Source organism: Pleurodeles waltl, chromosome 2_1 (genome assembly GCF_031143425.1).
Source record: "Pleurodeles waltl isolate 20211129_DDA chromosome 2_1, aPleWal1.hap1.20221129, whole genome shotgun sequence".
In the NCBI taxonomy this organism is placed as follows: Eukaryota; Metazoa; Chordata; class Amphibia; order Caudata; family Salamandridae; genus Pleurodeles; species Pleurodeles waltl.
The window spans coordinates 73,996,772-74,017,849 of NC_090438.1; positions in this window are offsets into that span (position 1 = coordinate 73,996,772).

The window sequence follows — 21,078 nt, forward strand, 5'->3', positions numbered from 1 at the left end:
GATTTCATTCGCACTGATATTACAGCGCGGGAGAAACTCCCTAGCTGAAAATCAGCATGTACAGCGCCACTTACCAATATACATATATATATATATATATATATATATATATATATATATATATATATATATATATATATATATATATAAATATATATATATATATATATATATGTACTGGATTTTGATAGTTGATACTTTGGCTGCCATATTTTTGTAGCATAATATTTTTTAGCTCAATATTCTGTCATGGTATCTAGTCTACACTACATTTTTAAGAAAATAGCTGTATGCCAAGTTACAACTGGTAAAGATTTGCAGAGTTCTCAATAGTCACCCATCGCAATGCTTTCAAAGATTATGGTTTACCTATACTCTTTCTCTATTTGTTTAACAATATCATCTGTTGGAAAATGGCCCTCTCTGAAGGGTCACCCAAACTTTTTTGCCTTCCTCCTCCTCTTTTTCTGACCTAGTTTTTATTCTTTGGGACTCTGGACAATTTACCACTGCTAACTATTGCTAAAGTGCATGGGTTCTCTCCCTAAAACAGGATAACATTGGCTCATACCCAATTGGCATATTTAATTTACTTGTAAGACCCTAGTAAACATCCCTACATATGACCAGGGCCTCTAAATTAAATGCTTCCAGTGGGCCTGCAGCGCTGATTGTGCCACCCACATAAGAAGCCCCTTAGCCATGTCTCAGGCCTGCCATTGTAGGGCTTGTGTGTGCGGGTTACTGCCACTTCAACTTGGCATTTAAAACTCCTTGCCAAGACTTAAACTACCCTTTTATTACATATGTCACCCCTAAGGTAGGCCCTAGGTAGCCCACAGGAAAGGGTGTAATGTAAGTAAAAGGTAGGACATGGACATGTAAGTTTCACATGTCCTGGTAGTGAAAAACATCCAAATCCATTTTTCATTCCTCTGAAGCCTGCTCCTCTTATAAGCCAGCATTGGAAATTCCCTTATATACCTTTAAGTGGTAACTTCTGTTCTGAAGTGACATTAGAATTGTAGGGAGAAATCCTGTTTATTGATGAAGCAGGCAAAATGCCCTGTGAAACTCCGGTAGAAACTAATAAATTACCAGGGAATTTGGGTGTGGGTATTCACCATAATCACAATAATTTGTCCTCTATGAAATTACCAATGGCCCCTATATTGGTAAGTCAGTGATTATGTTTTACCTCATGATAATGGGCCTGTTAAGGTCTCATTTGAGTGGTCTGGTAACCCTGGGGCTGGTAACAGGGTGATGATATGTCCATAGATTCATTCTGTTTCAGGGCCGTCCTTCTGTTTCTCAAAGTAGCCAAAATGATTGGGTGAAGCTCTGGGGGTAGGATGGAGAATTATCAGAGAAAGTAAGTGCAGTGAGAGTGATTTCTCTAGCAATTCTATGTGCAGCATACATTATCATAAAAGGCAGGCTATTCAAAGAGATGCTGCTAAGGGAAACTGGCTAGAGTTCACCAAGTTGCAATTTTTTTCCATAGAGCTTTGCAGAAATGTAAACAAAATATAACAGGGATTACCTATTCATTAATGAATTTCACAAGAGGAAAATGGTAGAATGGGACCTTTCCCTCCAGCGGGTTATGAAAAGCGGCTGATTTGATCTGTGAAGATTAAAGGGAATCTCTTTAAGAAATATTTAAACAAAACTGGTAGGTGACAGTAAAGAGGCATAACCCCTGTTGGAAATGGGGTCTTTGATTCGCAGTCAGGTTACCCCCTGTCCAAGCAAGGACCCTCACTCTAGTCAGGGTAAAGGAGAATCACCCTCAGTTAACCCCCGCTCACCCCCTTGGTAGCTTGGCACGAGCAGGCAGGCTTAACTTCAGAAGCAAGTTGTAAGGTGTTTGTACCAACACACACAGGAACTCAGTGAAAACACTACAAAATGACACAACACACAGGCCCTCATTACAACCCTAGCGGTCGGTGGTAAAGTGGTGGTAAAACCAGACACAGGCCGGCGGTAAAAAAAATTGAATTATGACCATGGCGGAAACCGCCAACATAGACAGCCACTTTAACACTCAGACCGCCACGGCGATACAAACAAACAGCATGGTGGTCACCTCTAACAGACAGGCGGAAGACAATATACCGCCCACACTATTATCACAGGCCAATCCGCCACCTTTTCCCGGGCCGATTCAACATGAACAAAAACACAGCGAAAACAGGACGTGGAAGGGGAAACACTCACCTCCACACACCCCACGAGGAACCAGGACGCCATGGAGCCTGAACTCCAAATACTCCCTGCGATAGTCTTCCTGCTCCTCTACCAGGAGCACGACCGACGGCGGCGACGACCACGGTGAGTACTGCACCTACAACACAGGGGAGGGGGGAGGGAAAAGAGAGTGACACACCCGCACAACATCCAACACCCCCACCTCAAACCTCACCCACAACACCATACACACAAATACATGCTGCAACATTACATTTACATCCCCCAACCCCCCCTGGAAGAACGCAAGGACAAAAGGAAATGATTGTAACCATTGTAATCAAGAAAAAGCCATTAGTCAAAATTGATATACACTATAAACAAATATGTACACCAAGAATTCAAGTCCAGGTACTGCACCTATATAGTCCGTGGACCATTGGTCCCAAAATACATGGGCGAGGCCCACACTCGATACCCGATCGAAACGGAGAGAACACTGCAGGGGCATCAGATCGAACTAAAACAGGCACCTCAGGGGGAAGGGAAGGGGGGGCATCTCAGCAGGATGAGTTCACAACGCCAGCTCCACGAGGGGGTTCCATGCCCAATGATGTATCCTGGGGAGTGCAAAGCTACAGTCTCTCAAGTCTCTCAAGTGGGTGCTTTGCCCACTGCTTTATCCTGGGGAGTGCAAAGCCACAGTCTCTCAAGTCTCTCCAGTGGGTGGTTTGCCCACTGCTTAATCCTGGGGAGTTCAAGTGGGTGGTTTGCCCTCTACTTTATCCTGGGGAGTGCAAAGCCACAGTCTCTCAAGTCTCTCCAGTGGGTGGGTTGCCCACTGCTTTATCCTGGGGAATGCAAAGCCACCGTCTCTCAAGTCTCTCAAGTGGGTGGTTTGCCCACTGCTTTATCCTGGGGAGTGCAAAGTCACAGTCTCTCAAGTCTCTGCAGTGGGTGGTTTGCCCACTGCTTTATCCTGGGGAGTGCAAAGCCACAGCCTCTCAAGTCGCTCAAGTGGGTGGTTTGGCCACTGCTTTATCCTGGGGAGTGCAATGCCACAGTCTCTCAAGTGGATGCCTTTCTCCACTGGTTCTGGAGGGGGCTTTGTGCCCAGAGTGCTTCATCCTGCCAAGGACTGAGGAAGTGGATGTATCTCTCCACTGGTTCTGGGGGGGGGCTTTGTGCCCAGAATGCTTCATCCTGCCAAGGACTGAGGTAGTGGATGCCTTTCTCCACTGGTTCTGGAGGAGGCTTTGTGCCCAGAGTGCTTCATCCTGCCTAGGACTGAGGTAGTGGATGCTGACTGAGGTAGTGGATGTATCTCTCCACTGGTTCTGGAGGGGGCTTTGTACCCGGAGTGCTTCATCCTGCCAAGGACTGAGATAGTGGATGTGACACTCCACTGACAGTGGGGCAACATGGAAGCTGTCTGTGGTGGTGCCACTGGCTGAGGATGTTGCATGGCCACTGGCGGTGCTGGCGACGGGGTCAAGAGCGGCGGTGCTTGCGGTGGTCATTGGGGCGGTGGTGCTTGCATCAGTCATTGGGCCGGTGGTGCTGGTGGCAGCCTCACTGACTGCGGTGCAGGTGGCTGGCTCACTGACTGTCGTGCAGGTGGTTGGCTCACTGACTGAGGTGCTGGTGGCGGTGTCAGTAGCGGCGGTGCTGGTGGCGGGCTCACTGACCGCAGTGCTGGCGGAGGAGTCAGTAGCGGCAGTGCTGGTGGCGGGCTCACTGACTGCGGTGCTGCTGAAGGGCACAGTGTCTGCGTGCTGGTGAAGGGCTCAGTATCTGGAGTGCTGGCGGCAGTGTCTGTGGCGGCGGTGCATGTGGCGGTGGTGGTCTTGTCTGCCATGCAGGTTGGTGGCGAAGTTGACTCGCCTTTATTTTTCAGGCCCTTCCCCACGTTGGATGGTGGCGCAGCTGTCTTGCCACTCCCAACTATTGTCTTGGCTGAGCCCTTGGTGGCAGGTGTTTTGGCCTTCTCCCTCTGGGATGTAGGCAACTTCTTCTGTTTTGGAGGTGGGGGGAATGTCCTTGACCTTTCTCCTTGGGACACTGGCAGCCCTGTTGCTTGGCGCACTCCAGAATCTGGATATTGCTGGCTCCACTGTGACCGGTGATGTGGTGGCTGAGGTGCTGGGTTGGGACCTCGAAAGGTGGGCCCTAGGGGACAGACAGGGGGGAGGTGTAGGGAAGAGGTCAACATTTGATAGGAAAAGCTTTTTAGACAAACTGGGATGGGTAGATGGAGGGGGTTTGGGAGTGGAGGAACAGGTAGTGGTTGTAGGAGGTGTTCGTATGCTGACTTTGGGTGAAGGTGCATGGGCTGGAGGCTTTTGTGAGGTGGATGGCTGTTGGGTGGGTGTGTGACTGCATTTGTGTAGTTTGGGAGGAGGGCTCACAGACACACGGGTAGAGGACACAGGGGATGTGTAAATGGTAGTGGGGGTGGTGAGTGCACGTGAGCGGTGTGTGGTGATGGGCGTGCTGGTGATGGAGGTAGTGGCTGAAGATGTAGTGCATGCAGGTGTGAGTGGAGACATGACAGGGAGGGAGGAGGGAGATGTGGAGGAGGGGGACACAGTGGAGGCAGTGGATGTTGGTATGTGTGCATGGGTATGATGCTTGTGTGAGTGCTTATGGGATGTGTGGTGCTTATGTTTGCCAGAGCCACCCTTGTGTGTTGAGGTGTGTGCATGCTGGTCTGATGGTGTGCTTGGGATAGGCTGAGGTACTGGGGATTGGGTCTGGGTGCAGGAAGTTGGAGGGGGGAGGTTGTTAGAGGGGGGAGAATGGACACAGGCACAATGGCTGCCATCGGTGCGGATGCCAGAGCCTGAAATGCTCGCTGTTCGGCTGCCTGGCCAAAATGAATGCCCTCCAGGTATGCATTTGTCTGTTGCAACTGCCTCTCTACACCCTGGATGGCATTCAGAATGGTAGACTGCCCAACAGTGAGGGATCTCAGGAGGTCAATAGCCTCCTCACTGAGGGCAGCAGGGCTGACTGGGGCAGGGCCTGAGGTGCCTGGGGCGAAGGAGATGCCCACCCTCCTGGGTGAGCGGCCACGGGACACACACTGAGGGGCTGCTGGGAGGGCGGTGCTGGTAGGGGGGTGGCGGCTGTACCTGTAGATGCGGTGGGCCCAGAGGGGCCCACCACCGCAAGGGAGCTCCCATCAGAGGAAGAGTCGGTGTCGCTGGTCTCAGCTCCTGTCCCCGCCGTGGAGCTCCCCTCGCCCTCCATTCCACTGGTGACTTCTGACTCCGTTGTCTTGCCCTCCAGGGCCATGTGGGATGCAGCTCCCTCCTGCTCCGGTGGCACAGCTCCTCCGCCTGATGATGCTAATGCACACAAGAACAGGGAGACCACAAAAAGGGGGTGGGGAAGAAAGAAGAAAGACATGTTCAGTGCATACAATACCGCTAATGTTGGCGGACACTACAGACACTGCAGCCCTCTGCACTATGCCATGCACTTAGAGTTCCCTAATTAATCACAGGGACATGGGGTACATGGCCTATGCCCGATTGCTTCACACATGGAAGTCACAGGATCCTGACTAGGTGTAGATGGCTCTTACCTCTGGTGGAGTAGGGGTGCCACTTAGCCTGCCTCACAAAGGGTCCTTGCTTACAAAGCTCGCCCTAGCCTAAGGGAACCCACTGCCCAGCTCCCCCAACCAGAAACCTCCAATGCACGCAGAGTCAGAGGGATGTGACGGTATTCACCCCCGTATGGCTGCCGTGATGCCCTCAAGCGCCCGTCCAACTCCGGATACGCTACTGCCAGGATCCAGAACATCAGGGGGATCATGGTGCGACTGGTACCCCTCCCACATTGGGAGGTCATCCCCAGCTGGGGATGCTCCAGCTGCGAATGTCCTCCCATCTTTTACGGCAGTGGGTGCTCCGTCTGTGGTGGACCCCCAGGGTCCGGACGTCCTTGGCGATGGCAAGCCAAATATCCTTCTTCTGGTGGGCGCTGACCTAGAGGAATAGTATAGGGGAAAAGGAAAAACATTAACCGTCCGGACCGTCACAGTCATTGACTCACGTTCCCACCCTTGCCCTGACGCACATACACTCACCGTCCGATCATGCAGCCCTCATACCCCCCGTATCTTCCATCCACACCACTCCAAACAGGCATTGCCCATACAGCATGCTCACAGTGTACTCACTGTTTGTCTGGAGGACTGTAGAGCAGTGTGTACTGGGGGAGGACCCCATCCACTAGTTTGTCCAACTCCTCCGATGTGAAGGCAGGGGCCTTTCCCCAGACACATGAGCCATTGTCGCTTCCAGACTGAGGTCACAGCAGCACTTCAGTGTAGGTCCTCTCCTGTCGAAGTTCAGGTATCAAGTGAGTGAACAGACAGAAAATGGCGGTCACATCTGCAGCAGTGCGTACCGTCACTGCCGGCGTACATCGTCATTGGCTCCTGGAACCCATAGGGCCCAAAGTTAACCAATGCAGGATTGCGTCGCGGTCTTCAACCGCCTACCGTGACGGTGTACAACGCCAGGGAAGTTACCTCATATCCCGTTGTACCACATTACAGGTCAGGCAGCCGCCATTTCAGGGGGCCACATGGCATTAATTTTAAATGTGTCACACATATATAGGCCTTGCATATACACAGAGACAGGCACATAGCGTATTGACAAATGTGTGCAATAAAATTGTTTTTTTACCACCTCAGTGTTGGCTGACTCTGTGCTCGCTGTTCTCATCCATAGGGCACGTCCGCTGGGGCAGGTGAGGAAATGGCGGCATCCTCCGGTGTACAGACCGCTGGTGGACCTGTCGACAATGGAAGAGAGACATGTAATAGTCACCTACAGACTTGATCGTGCCACAATCCAGGAACTGTGTGCCCAGTTGGAGCCAGACCTGATGTCAGCTATCCGCCATCCCACAGGAATCCCCCCTCTAGTGCAGGTCCTGTCAGTACTCCATTTGCTGGCAAGTGGGTCCTTTCAAACAACAGTGGCCATGGCATCAGGGATGTCCCAGCCCATGTTCTCAAACGTGTTGTCCAGAGTGTTGTCTGCCCTGCTGAAACACATGCACAGCTACATCGTGTTCCTTCAGGTGGAGGATTTGCCTACAGTGAAAGGTGACTTCTATGCCCTGGGACATATCCCCAACATCATAGGTGCCATTGATGGGACACATGTGGCCTTGGTCCTCCCCGCAGGAGTGAACAGGAGTACAGAAACCGGAATAGCTACCATTCGATTAATGTGCAGATGGTGTGTTTGGCCAACCTGTACATCTCCCATGTGAACGCCAAGTTTCCTGGCTCAGTGCATGATGCTTACATTCTGAGGAATAGCAGCATCCCTTATGTGATGGGGCAAGTACAGAGGCACTGTGTGTGGCTAATAGTTGAGGACAAAAACCCTACACCCTGTGAATAGCTGTCTGGGGTTGTCCCTAAGGGTTAGTGTGTGTATAACTGATTTCCCTTGACATTTACAGGTGACTCTGTTTACCCCAACCTGTCATGGCTACTGACCCCAGTGAGAAATCCCAGGACAAGGGCAGAGGAACGCTACAATGAGGCACATGGGTGAAATAGGAGAGTGATAGAAAGGACCTTGGCCTCCTGAAGGCCAGATTCCGGTGCCTCCATATGACAGGTGGTTCCCTATACTACTCACCAAAGAAGGTGTGCCAGATCATTGTGGCCTGCTGTATGCTGCACAACTTGGCTTTGCGACGACAGGTGCCTTTTCTGCAGGAAGATGGTCCAGAAGGAGGTCTTGTGGCAGCTGTGGAGCCTGTGGACAGTGAAGAAGAACAGGACATAGACAACAGAAACAACGTGAACCAACAATATTTCCAGTGAGACACAGGTAAGAAGACATCACTGCCACCTACATCAGATAAAATTGTTAGACCTATCATCTGTCTGTCACTGTATGGACCCTGAATTGTCACTTTGCCTTTCCATTTCACAGATGTGGGTCCCACTGTTTGACCTCTGCTATGTTACCTCATGGACTAGAGCTGTGTGACATAGGTATGTTGACAATAGAATGGACATTGCAATTTTCCTCAGTTATTGCAAATACACATTTGTGAAAGCACAGACTGACTCCAGATTGTTTTGTGATTCAAGGGTGTTTATTTAAGTGCTAAATAGTGGAGGGGGTTGTAAAATGGTCAGGGGTGATGGTGGTGGAATGTCCATGGCAGAGTCCAGTTATTTGTCTCACAGGTGCATTGTCCAAAGGGGCATAGGAAGTGGAGCTAGGGCAGTTTAAGGATGGACAGGGTGACAAAGTGGGACAGAAGGATGACATTCAGGGTGGTCCCATTTCTTGGCGGGGGTCTTGGCATTGTTCTCTGTCTTTGTCCTGGATCTCAGGGACCGCTTGCAGGGTGGTTCTCCATCTGCAGGGGGTGAGGTGCTGGTGTCGTGGTCCTGTGGCGGTGCCTCCTGTCCACTAGCGCCGGTGGAGGTGGTGGGCAGTTCATCGTCCAGGTTAGTGTCAGGGGCCCCTTGTTGTGCCGCAGTGTCCCTTCTGGTGTTAACAAGGTCCTTCAGCACCCCTACAATGGTGCCCACGGTGGTGTTGATGGACTTGAGTTCCTCCCCGAACCCCAAATACTGTTCCTCCTGCAGCCGCTGGTTCTCCTGAAACTTGGCCAGTACCTTTGCCATCATCTCCTGGGAATGATGGTACGCTCCCATGATGTTGGAGAGGGCCTCGTGGAGAGTGGGTTCCCTGGGCCTGTACTCCCCCTGTCCCACAGCAGCACTCCCAGTTCCACTGTTTTCCTGTGCCTCTGTCCCCTGAACCATGTGCCCAATGCCACTGCCACTGCCTCCAGGTCCCTGCTGTTCTTGGGTTTGTGGGTTTGCCTGGGTTCCCTGTAGTGGTGGACACACTGCTCCTTGACGTGTCCTGGGGACAGAGGTATGGGCCCGCTGGGTGCGTGCTGTGCTGGTGTTTCCTGAGGGGGAGGCTCTGTGGTGGCCTGTGACTGTGTCAGGGGAACTGACTGTCCCGAGGTCCCAGATGGGCCGGGCTGGTCATCTAGATCCAGTTGGATGGAGCTGCTGTCATCACTATGGGCCTCTTCTGTGGTGGGGGGTGAACATGTCTGGAACCTCCTGTCCGGTGACGTTGGGTAGGGGTCCTGCAGGGGTGTAAAGGCATAATTATGACATCTGTGTGTGTCATGGTGTGCAATGGGTGGGTGACCCTGCACCCCAATGGTTACATTCTTGTGTAGGACCTTGTGTGATAATTGTTTTGGGGTCTGTGTGGGTATCTGTAGTGGACATGCTTTGGTGATGGGTGTCCATGCTTTGTTGTTGCATGCAGGGCTTGGTGTTGGGATGTGTGAATCGCTAATGGGGTGCAATAATGAGGGGAGAAAAAGAGGCGCTCAGGACAAAAAAACAGCCACAATAAACCAATGAGGTGCCCTCACAAGGGAAAACATCCATCCCTTTACATGTTTACAAAGTAAACCACAAACTGTAGAAAACGATGTGAGGCACTCAAACAATTTCACATACAAAGTATATTCCCACGTTGTAATAGTAAATATAGTAGAAAAGACTTAACAATCCAAGTTCGAACAATTCTCAAAATATGTAGTCCAATCCACGTAATTTATTGAATCCAAATTTCTAGAGTCCCAACAGTCAATTAATCGGAAAATCATATAACCAAGCCAACACGTGTTTCGTCATGGCAAAATAACCCAAACGACTTCTTCAGGGCTGGAAATTGTAAATAAATCAAATGAGTTAGAAACCAAAATGCTCAAATAAAAGACCGGGTATTTTAGAAAAAAAAACATATTCTACAAGAAAGACCCAGAGACACAGAACAAGTAAGAGACAAAAGGAAAGAAAGAATTATCCAAGATTATACCTGAACGTCTAGTGTGACAAACTTATCTCCTTAGGTCCAAGCCCACAAATACTATACTTACACCCGAAGAATTATTAGTGCCACACAAATATATGACTGATTTATAAAAGTGCCATGTTTCATGCACAAAACCCAGTGATCACAACATGCTAACAAAGTAAATAATCTCCCAGCACTCATTAAAATACCTTATTTATGACCGGAATATAATAAAGACGTATCTTAGTTCCGTACAGAATCGTTATCATTCCTAACCATCAGTCATGTCCACCTAGATCCAAATCCAATCAGAAATATAAAGATTAAGCATGTGTAGTTGAGTGATAATATCCTACATAAACAAGCATAACAAACATTCAACAAGCCAAAAATGTGAAGTGAAGAATAAGACCCTTTAATCAAAGTCCACCAATACCTCGAAATCACTGCTTGGTTGTATAATCAGTAATTCCACAAGCTTGTCTTGCAGTACTCTCATTACCAATCTCTGCCGGTTCATATATCTCTGCCCGATAACTACAAAAGAAGAATTTTATCCCCAATATTCATAATTGAAGCAACCAAAAGTCAGAGCAAGTTATTCTGTATCTCATCGAGGGATCACCTCCCACTTATTAGAGGCTAAAAGTTATAGTCCGCAACTTACCCTTAACCGTGTAGGTCACGGCGTTTTCAGTCAACACACCATCACCGCGATTACGCTGGCTACGTTAGTTAAACCCGGAAGTCACTATAAACACTGCACATGCCAAAAAGGTCGAAGAAGGACAAGTCTCAACAAGTCAATCAGTCAACACGCCATTACCGCGAGTACGCTGGCTACGTTAATTAAACCCGGAAGTCACTAAAAACACTGCACATGCCATAAAGGTCAAAGAAGGACAAGTCTCAACAACATAAAGATAGGACCAATAGTCCTATGAAAACCTGTAGAAAACATTCCAGGTCGTTCCCCTAAACGACAACAAAGACTGTATATAATCACCAGAGCACCTCAAATATCAATATAGATCCAAGTCAAGCACTGTCTACTGATTTGTTAGTGAAAACACCAATAAACATATTAAAAATTGTAACTACAGTCCAGAATTATCGTTAAATCTAAATAGTTATATTTCAAACACCCCCCAGGTGGTTGTAGTTTCACCTGTCAATAGGTATACCAACGTGAAAACTGAGAAACAAATATGTTATTGATACAACAAAGAGGAAGATATGTAAAGAAAGGGAAATGAGAGATATGAGTATGGAGCTCCCAGATGAAAAATAAATCTACTTAAATCCGAACAACATAAAACTATATTTGAGAATTTTGATTATCCACTCCAGTATCCCAATGAAGTGGTGTGGAGATTTACCATTCATTGTAGTATCTCCTTTATGGAACCTAGAATGTGATGAGGTAGTAGGATGAGGTGTGGAATAAAATGATGAGGGGGAGAAGGATCTGGAGGAGCAGAAAGAGGAGCTGTTTCTGTATCTGCTGAAGGTGTTGTGACTTCATATCATAATAAAGATAACTTAAAAGAAGAAAGAAGAAGTCTGTGGAGTGGAACTTTACATTGGCGACAAGGGCCCTGTGCAAGAGACAGGCTGAGGGGCACCTTCACTCCTGGAGTATATGAACATATTGATACTAATTTTCGAGGGAACTTCGACAAAAGGTACTCAAAACAAAAATATTTGATATCTTTTACCGGCATTAAGATTACTCTTCAACTTTCAACTTTGGATTTTTCAAACTTTATCCATCAAATTACTCAAATCCTAGTCGAACTCCTCGTTACCATTATGACCGTGCGCGTGTTCCCACGCGCCGATTAATCTCTTGACATTTAGCTTCCTCGCGCTGAGGAAAGATAATGCTTAAAGGCCGTACGCGTGTTGACACGCGCTGAAAGCTTCACGCTTTAGCAACTGGTTGTGTGTGCTGCGCGCTGCTTCAAAAGAAAATAAACGCGAGGACTATGCGCGCGTTAACGCGTGAAATCATCAAAACCGAATGGTTTCAAGCATAAGTAATCTTACCTGGATTAGAACGGAGTTGAAGAGGGACTAAGGAAAAAAAAGTGAAACTGAAGAGAGACTATTTCATTAATGCAGTGAATGAAAAGCACTGAGAAAGTGAAGATATACTATTCATATTTCTTCATTATCAACTACACTTATGAGAATAAATGTATAAATGGTATAAATAAATTTATATATTATTGGAGAAGATAGCGAACATTTAGTGTACAAAAAAAAAAAGGAAAAAAAAAAAAAAAGAGAGGAAAATGGGTGATCAAAGTATATTAGCGCCACCCCCATTTCTAGCAACTCCAGGTGATCCATCCATACCTTGGAAACAGTGGAAGAAAATGTGTAATACCTATATGTTAGCTAGTGGCAGTGATCGATATGCCCGTCCTAGACGCCAAGCTATATTGTTGCATCACCTTGGTATTGAAGGTAGAAGGATATATGAAAATCTACCAGAAGTATCGTTAGGAATGGGAGACGGTCACCCTTCTAATGTTTTTGACATGTCTATGCAGATGCTAGATATACAATTCATCCCAAAAACAAATTTGGTATTACAACGTCATAAGTTTTTTTCAAGGATACAGCAGAAAGACGAGGACATTGCATCTTATGTGGCGAGTTTAAGGGGCCTAGGTCTATCTTGTGAATTTGATCATTTACTTGATTCCCTAATAAGGGATCAACTTGTGAGGTGTACAAGTGATAAAAGGATACGCGAAAAATTATTAATGAGGGATCTGAACTTGGAAGAGGCAATACAGATTGCAAAAAGAATGGAGAATGCAGCTGTGTGGCTGCAAGAAATGGATGTAAAATCTACACAAGCTGAACAAGGGATAGTAGCAGAAATCAAAAAGAAAGAAGAACCTCGCGGTGCAGTGCGATGGAACAAGTCTGATAAAGATGATGGTGGTGTTAGGGTGAATAAAGTTGAGAAACGGAAAATACAGGAATGGAGAGTAATAAAATGTTATCGATGCAACGCTCCAGGGCATATCGCTTCTAATAAAATGTGCGCTGCCAGGAATGCTATTTGTCGCAATTGTGGAAAGAGGGGGCATTTCGTGAAAGTTTGCAAATTCAAATTGGACACTGATAACAAGATAGTTCAGGAGGTACAAGACATATGCGAAAATATAGAGGATATAATCTTGACGGTTCATGGAGAATTGGTTTCCCACAATTGTGAAGAAGTTTCACTTCAAAAAATCAAAAAGGAGAGCACTGAGGCACTTGATAAACCGCATATCCAAGCTATGTTAGATGATGTTCCAGTTAGGTTACTTGTGGATTCAGGAAGTTTATTCACTCTTATTTCAAAAGAAGTGTTCGAGTCTGGATGGACAAATTCTTTATGCAAAAATCTATCAACGCCTGATATAAAAGCAGTGGGAAATGCAGGAAGGAGAATAGAGCTCATAGGAATGTGCTGCATGATGATTTCATTCAAAGGAAGGATCATTCAGGGGAAGGTGTATATTACAGATTCTGGTACAAATCTTCTTGGTTGGCGCCATCAGAAAGATCTTGGTATAATTTTGAATCCTAACGCAAAGGAACCTGTGTCACTCACTGAGGAGATTGATATTGGTGTTGTGACAGAATCTATTAAACATGGCTTAGTTGCGAGATATCCTGAGGTTTTCTCTTCTAAATTAGGACTTTTGAGGGGGTTTGTGCATAAGATTATACTGAAAAAGAATGCTACACCTGTTGTGCATAAAGTAAGAAATGTCCCAAACTTAATGAGGGAGCCATTGAAACGAGAATTAGAGAAACTGTTGAAGGAAGATATTATCGAACCAATCAAATCTTCTGAATGGTTGGCCCCGGTCGTCATTGCACCGAAGGAAGATGGGAAGATTCGGTTATGTATTGACCTTAGGGATCTCAACAAGTGCATATGGGTTGACCCACAACCCCTTCCAAACATTACAGAGATGCTATCAGTGAAGGCGAAGGGGAATACATTTAGGGGGTTATTACAACTTTGGAGGAGGTGTTAATCCGTCCCAAAAGTGACGGATATACCACTAGCCGTATTACGAGTTCCATAGGATATAATGGACTTGTAATACGGCTGGTGGTATATCCGTCACTTTACCGTCACTTTTGGGACGGATTAACACCTCCTCCAAAGTTGTAATAACCCCCTTAGTGTTTTGGACATGTCTTCTGCGTATCACCAAATAAACTTGCATGTGGAGTCGCGGCATGTAACATCCTTCGTGACACTGCTAGGAGCTTTCAGATATAAGAGGATGCCTTTCGGACTTGCCTCTGCGTCTGCGGTGTTCCAAAGGATAATGGAGCGAATTTTTGGGGACATGAGTCGTGTGTTATGTTTCCAAGATGACATACTGATCATAGGAGAAAATGAGTCTGATCATGATCTTATATTCCATGAAGTAATGCATAGGTTGAAAAAAAATGGTCTGACGATTAAGAAAGAGAAGTGTCAGATTCGTAAACGGGAGGTAACATATTTGGGACACACAGTAAATGAGCATGGGATTAGGCCAAAGAAGAGCATTGTCTCTGCAATCAAACATGCTCCAGAACCTGGCTCAAAAGATGAGTTAAGGTCATTTTTGGGACTTGCAGAGTATTGCTCCAAGTTTGTTAAGAATTTTTCTGAGATTGTTGAACCATTAAGAAAACTTAAAAAGGGAGTAGCGTATGAGTGGGATGAAAGTTGTAGGTACTCTTTTCAAGAACTAAAGGATCATATTTCAGGGGTTCCCACGTTGGGAATATTTGATTCATGTGCCAAAACCTTTTTGACAACTGACGCTAGTAATGTAGGTATTGGTGCTGTGTTAACTCAGGTTAAGGAAGGTGAGGAACGTGTTATTGAATTTGCGTCTAGAAGATTGCAAGGTGCTGAAGTTTCATACTCCGTAATAGAGAGAGAGGCCCTAGCTTGTTGTTGGGGAATAAACCATTTTAAATTTTACTTGTGGGGTTTGCCCTTTAAATTGAAGAACGATCACAAGCCACTTACTTGCATTTTTAAAGGGGGACGTGGGCTGGAGGGAGGTATTACCCCGCAAATTTCGAAATGGTTGTTGTCAGTTTTGAGCTACAATTTTATGGTGGAATTTGTGAAGGGTAGTAAGAATGTTATAGCAGACTATTTGTCTAGAGCGCCTGTGAGTGAAGAAGAGTTCCTGGAAGAAGAGTCAAAGGATGTAGTGAGCACTGTTGTAGGAGACGTAGCTATAACGGCGCAGGAATGGGAACAGGCAGAGGAGAGTGACCCCACTATGCAGGTTGTGAAAGAAAGAGTAGTTAATGGTTGGAGGAATGGGGATGAGCAGGATTGCGACTTAGTAAAGTATTTTAGAATTAAGGATCAACTAAGTATAGTCAGTGGGAGGTTATTAAGAAGGGACCAACTTGTTCCACCGGTTAGTGTACATAAACACATTATTGAGATTACCCATCAAGGGCATCTGGGCAGGGGAACAATGAAAAGAAAGGTGAGGCAAACATTTTGGTGGCCTGAGATGGACAAACAAGTCGAAGAGGCTGTAAGAAATTGTGTGGCATGTGCCAACAGTGACAAGACCAAGGTGGCAAGGCATGTACCTCTGGCTCCTGTGAAATTCCCTAAAGGTCTATGGGAGAAACTGGCTGTGGATTTTATTGGACCTATATCCAGTCTGGGAATGGGGTGTAAATATATCCTAGTGCTAGTGGATTATCACTCTAAATGGTTCATTACTAAGGTGGTTGGGGATGTGAAAACTTCCGTAGTGATAGAGTTCTTTGAGGAGGTATTCATGGAAGAGGGCATACCAAAATACATTGTGTCTGATAATGGGGTGCAATTTATATCATCAGAAATGACTGATTATTTGCGAAAAGTTGGAATCACACATGAGAGGGTAGCACTTTTCCATCCGCAAGCCAATGGTCTTGTGGAGAGGGTGAATCGATTGATTATGGAAAACATACAGTTATCTTTGGCGAATCAACTTCCGTGGAAGAAAGAGTTGAGAAAAATGATGTGGACCTATCGAACGACTCCCCATTCGATAACGGGAGTGTCACCTTTTGTATCATTAAAAGGAAGGGAACCTGGTGTACTAGAGTGTCCGGTGTGGTTGAGGACTAACAAGAAGGTGGTGGTTGATAGAGAGTCAATAAGGGCAAAGGTTGAGAAAATGCAGAAAAAGGGTGCCACATACTACAACAGGAGGATGTGTGTGAAATCTAGCATTATACGGAGAGGAGATTGGGTGGCAGTGAAGAAGAAAGGTATTGTTCTTAAAGGAGAAAGTAAATTGTATCCTCCTCAACGAGTGTTGAGTGTAAGGAAAAATGTGGTGGTTTTGGAAAATGGATCTACATGGAACTTGGGAAATATTTGCAAACTTGATCGTCAAAATTTCTGAAGTGTTCTATATTGATGTACATAGTTGATTATATTATCTTCATTGTAGTCTATTTGATTTATTTGTTCTTATATTGTAAGGGGGAGGTATGTGGAGATTTACCATTCATTGTAGTATCTCCTTTATGGAACTTAGAATGTGATGAGGTAGTGGAATAGAATGATGAGGGGGAGAAGGATCTGGAGGAGCAGAAAGAGGAGCTGTTTCTGTATCTGCTGAAGGTGTTGTGACTTCATATCATAATAAAGATAACTTAAAAGAAGAAAGAAGAAGTCTGTGGAGTGGAACTTTACAAGTGGTAAAGCCCAAATAATGGTATCAGCAAGTCATACAAAAACAGAAATATTTGTACAACATATGAATTAGACATATTACAAGACCTGAAATGTTAATTCAAACTGAAATAATCATTCAATCCCCCCAAAAATACTCCAACTCTCTGTCGGAGTTAAGACCCAATTCTACGGCCCTCAATCTCATTATCCATAATGCTTCTTTCTTTCGTAGGGACAATTCCCTATTACCATCCCTCGGATCCGTAGGGACATGCTCAAAACCAAAAAATTCGAAACATTTATGAACAGATTGTGAATCACAGGTTAATATATGTGCCACAATAGGATATCTCACATCACAGTTTTTGAGTACTCTAACATGGTCACTGTTAGACCTGACAGCCTTAGGGTAGTCACCCCTAACTTTTTGCCTGCCTCCCTCCATTTTTTTGGACACTGTTTTTGCTGGTTTATAGACTCTGCGCACTTTACCACTGCTAACCAGTGCTAAAGTGCATATGCTCTCTCCCTTAAAACATGGTAACCTGGAATCATACCTGATTGGACTATTAATTTACTTATAAGTCCCTAGTAAGGTGCACTTTATGTGCATAGGGCTGGTAAATTAAATGCTACTAGTGGGCCTGCAGCACTGGTTGTGCCACCCACTTAAGTAGCCCCTTTTTCCTTGTCTCAGGCCTGCCATTGCAAGGCCTGTGTGTGCAGTTTCACTGCCACCTCGACTTGGCATTTAAAAGTACTTGCCAAGCCTAGAACTCCCCTTTTTCTACATATAAGTCACCCTTAAGGTGTGCCCTAGGTAACCCCTAGGGCAGGGTGCTGTGTAGGTAAAAGGCAGCACATGTACCTGTGTAGTTATATGTCCTGGTAGTGTAAAACTCCTAAATTCGTTTTCACACTACTGAGAGGCCTGCTCCCTTCATAGGCTAACATTAGGGCTGCCCTCATACACTGTTTAAGTGGCAGCTGCTGATCTGACAGGAGCAGGGAGGTCATATTTAGTATGGCCAGAATGGTAATACAAAGTCCTACTGACTGGTGAAGTCGGATTTAATATTACTATTCTAGAAATGCCACTTTTAGAAAGTGAGCATTTCTTTGCACTTAAATCCTTCTGTGCCTTACAATCCACGTCTGGCTGGGCTTGGTTGACAGCTCCTTGTGCATTCACTCAGACACACCCCAAACACAGGGTACTCAGCCTCACTTGCATACATCTGCATTTTGAATGGGTCTTCCTGGGCTGGGAGGGTGGAGGGCCTGCTCTCACACAAAGGACTGCCACACCCCCTACTGGGACCCTGGCAGACAGGAGTAAACTGAAAGGGGACCTGGTGCACTTCTTAGCCACTCTTTGAAGTCTCCCCCACTTCAAAGGCACATTTGGTATAAAACAGGGCCTCTGCCCTACCTCATGAGACACTTGCTGGAGAAGAACCCTGAACCAGAAACTACATCCTGCCAAGAAGAACTGCCTGGCTGCTCAAAGGACTCACCTGTCTGCTTTCTACAAAGGACTGCTGCCTTGCTGTTGCCCTGCTGCCTTGCTGAACTCTTGTCTGGCTGTGAAAGTGCTCTCCAAGGGCTTGGATAGAGCTTGCCTCCTGTTCCCTGAAGTCTCAGGACCAAAAAGACTTCTCTTTTACTTGGACGCTCCGTGCGCCGAAAATTTCGACGCACAGCTTGTTTCACGGCGAGAAAAACGCCGCACACCGACGCTGATCGACGCGACGCTCTTGGGACGATCGAAGATCCGACGCATGGCCTCGCAAGGACAACGCCGCCCGACCTCTAGAGGAGAAATCGACGCGACGCCTGCCGTGAGATCGTAATTTCAACGCGCAGCCCCGCAGATCGAAGTCTAGAGGAGAAATCGACGCGACGCCTGCCGTGAGTTCGTAAATTCGACGCGCAGCCCCGCAGATCGACGCACAGCCGGAGAACAAGCAGGAGAATCCACGCACAGACCCGGGACATCTGGTAATCCCCGCGATCCACGGAAAGAGACTGTCCACGCGCCGGAAAACGACGCCCGACTTCCCCGCGTGGAAAATAACGACGCAAGTCCGCGTGTGCTGGGGAGAAATCGACGCACACACCCTTTTTCCACGCACCTCTTCTCTTGTGGCCCTCCGAGGAGATTTTTCCACTCCTAACCAGGTACTTGTGCTTGAAAGAGACTTTTGTTACATTCTAAAGACTTAAGACACTTTATATCACTTCCCTGTGATATTTCTACAATTTTCCATTGCAACTTTATTCTTTTTTGACCTACAATTATCCTGATAAATATTATATATTTTTCTAAACACTGTGTGGTGTATTTTTGTGGTGCTATATGGTGGTATTGTATGATTTATTGCACAAATACTTTACACATTGCCTTCTAAGTTAAGCCTGACTGCTCGTGCCAAGCTACCAGAGGGTGGGCACAGGATAATCTTGGATAGTGTGTGACTTACCCTGACTAGAGTGAGGGCTTTTGCTTGGACAGAGGGTAACCTGACTGCCAACCAAAAACCCCATTTCTAACATTGGTGATCAGCGGTGAGGATAGGACTTGTATTTGTGCAGTGACATACAGTAGCTAAGTATTTCACTACCTACCCACAGTTGAAGGTCAACTTGGTTTTTATCTCTTTTTGAAAATCCGTTTTTTTCCTGACAATTTTCAAAAACTAAATCCTCACTCAACATGTCTCTGACTGGGTCTCAGACAGGGGACTTTGACCTAGTCCAGTTGGATACATACACGGTCAAACAACTAAGAGGATTCTGGAGGGCATTAAGGGTACCCACCCAAGGGGCCTCCAGAAAGGAGGACTTTCAAGTGGCGCTGAGGGCCTGGGCAGAAGCCCATTTAGAGGATGATGAGGAAGGGGAGCCAGAAAATGGCCCCTCAGAAGGATTTTCACTATCTATGGATGGTGTTACCACTGCAATTGTGCACCCTTCCAGACCAGGGAGCAGTGTCTCCATGCAAAGCCTGACCGCAGAGGAAAGGAGAGAGGAAAGGGAGTTCCAATTGCAAATGGCAAAACTGAAAATTGAGGCGCAACAGGAGGAGAGGAGGGCAGAAAGAGAAGCCAAACAAGCTGAGGCTGAAAGAGCAGCCAAACAGATTGAAGCTGAAAGGACAGCCAAACAGATTCAAGCAGAAGCTGAAAGGGCAGCCAAACAAGCAGAAGCTGAAAGAGCAGCCAAACAAGTGGAAGCTGAAAGAGCTTTGGCTGAAAAGAAACTATTGTTGGCTCATGAACTGAGTCTCAAGGAGCTGGAGATCAAGGCAAGACAGTCTGAATCCAGCAATAATGGTGGCAGCATACAGACAGGACCTGCTGGAGAAAAGAAGGTTCGTATACCCAAAAATGTGGTGACCAGTTTTGTGGTGGGAGATGACATAGATAAATGGTTAGCTGCTTATGAAGTTGCACTAAGGGCTCATGAGGTTCCTGAAGGGCAATGGGGGGTAGCTATGTGGGGTTATGTGCCGCCATTGGGGAGGGACACACTTCTCACATTGGATCCACCGGATCAAAACACATACCCACTCCAGAAAGCCACTTTACTTGCCAAGTTTGGGCTGACCCCTGAGGGATACCGTCAGAGGTTCAGGGACAGCACCAAACAAACCACACAAACATGGGTAGATTTCTTTGATTTCTCTAGTAAGGCACTGAATGGATGGGTGCGGGGCAACAAAGTAGCAGATTATAAAGGTTTATATGACTTGATCCTGAGAGAGCATATGCTTAATGTTACTTATACCGATTTGCGCCAGCACCTAGTGGATAGTAAGCTGACTGATCCCAGGAAGCTTGCTGAGGAGGCGGACCTCTGGGTTAGCACCAGAGTGTCCAAAAAGGTACCTTGGGGGGACTCCCACAAAGGTGGTCAGGGTTCCCAACAGAAGAAAGAGGGGGGAGATAAACTTACAGATAAGGAACTCTCTAAAGGCCCCCAAAAGAATTCCCAGGGAGGGGGTGGCAACCCTTCCTTTTCCAAATTTGGGAAAAAGCCAGGGACATTTGACAAGTCAGGGAAATCTAGCCCCAAATGCATGGAGTGTTACCAATATGGTCACTACAAAGGCGATCCACAGTGCCCCAAGAGGGCACCGTCCACTACCGGACAGGCACCTGGGTTGACTAGTGTAGCACTCGGGGGGGAGATGGACCCAACTAGCTTTGGGGAGCAGGTAGAGATTTCCCTAGTGTCCCTGGGAGAAGGAGAAATGGTGCCCAAGGCCCACAT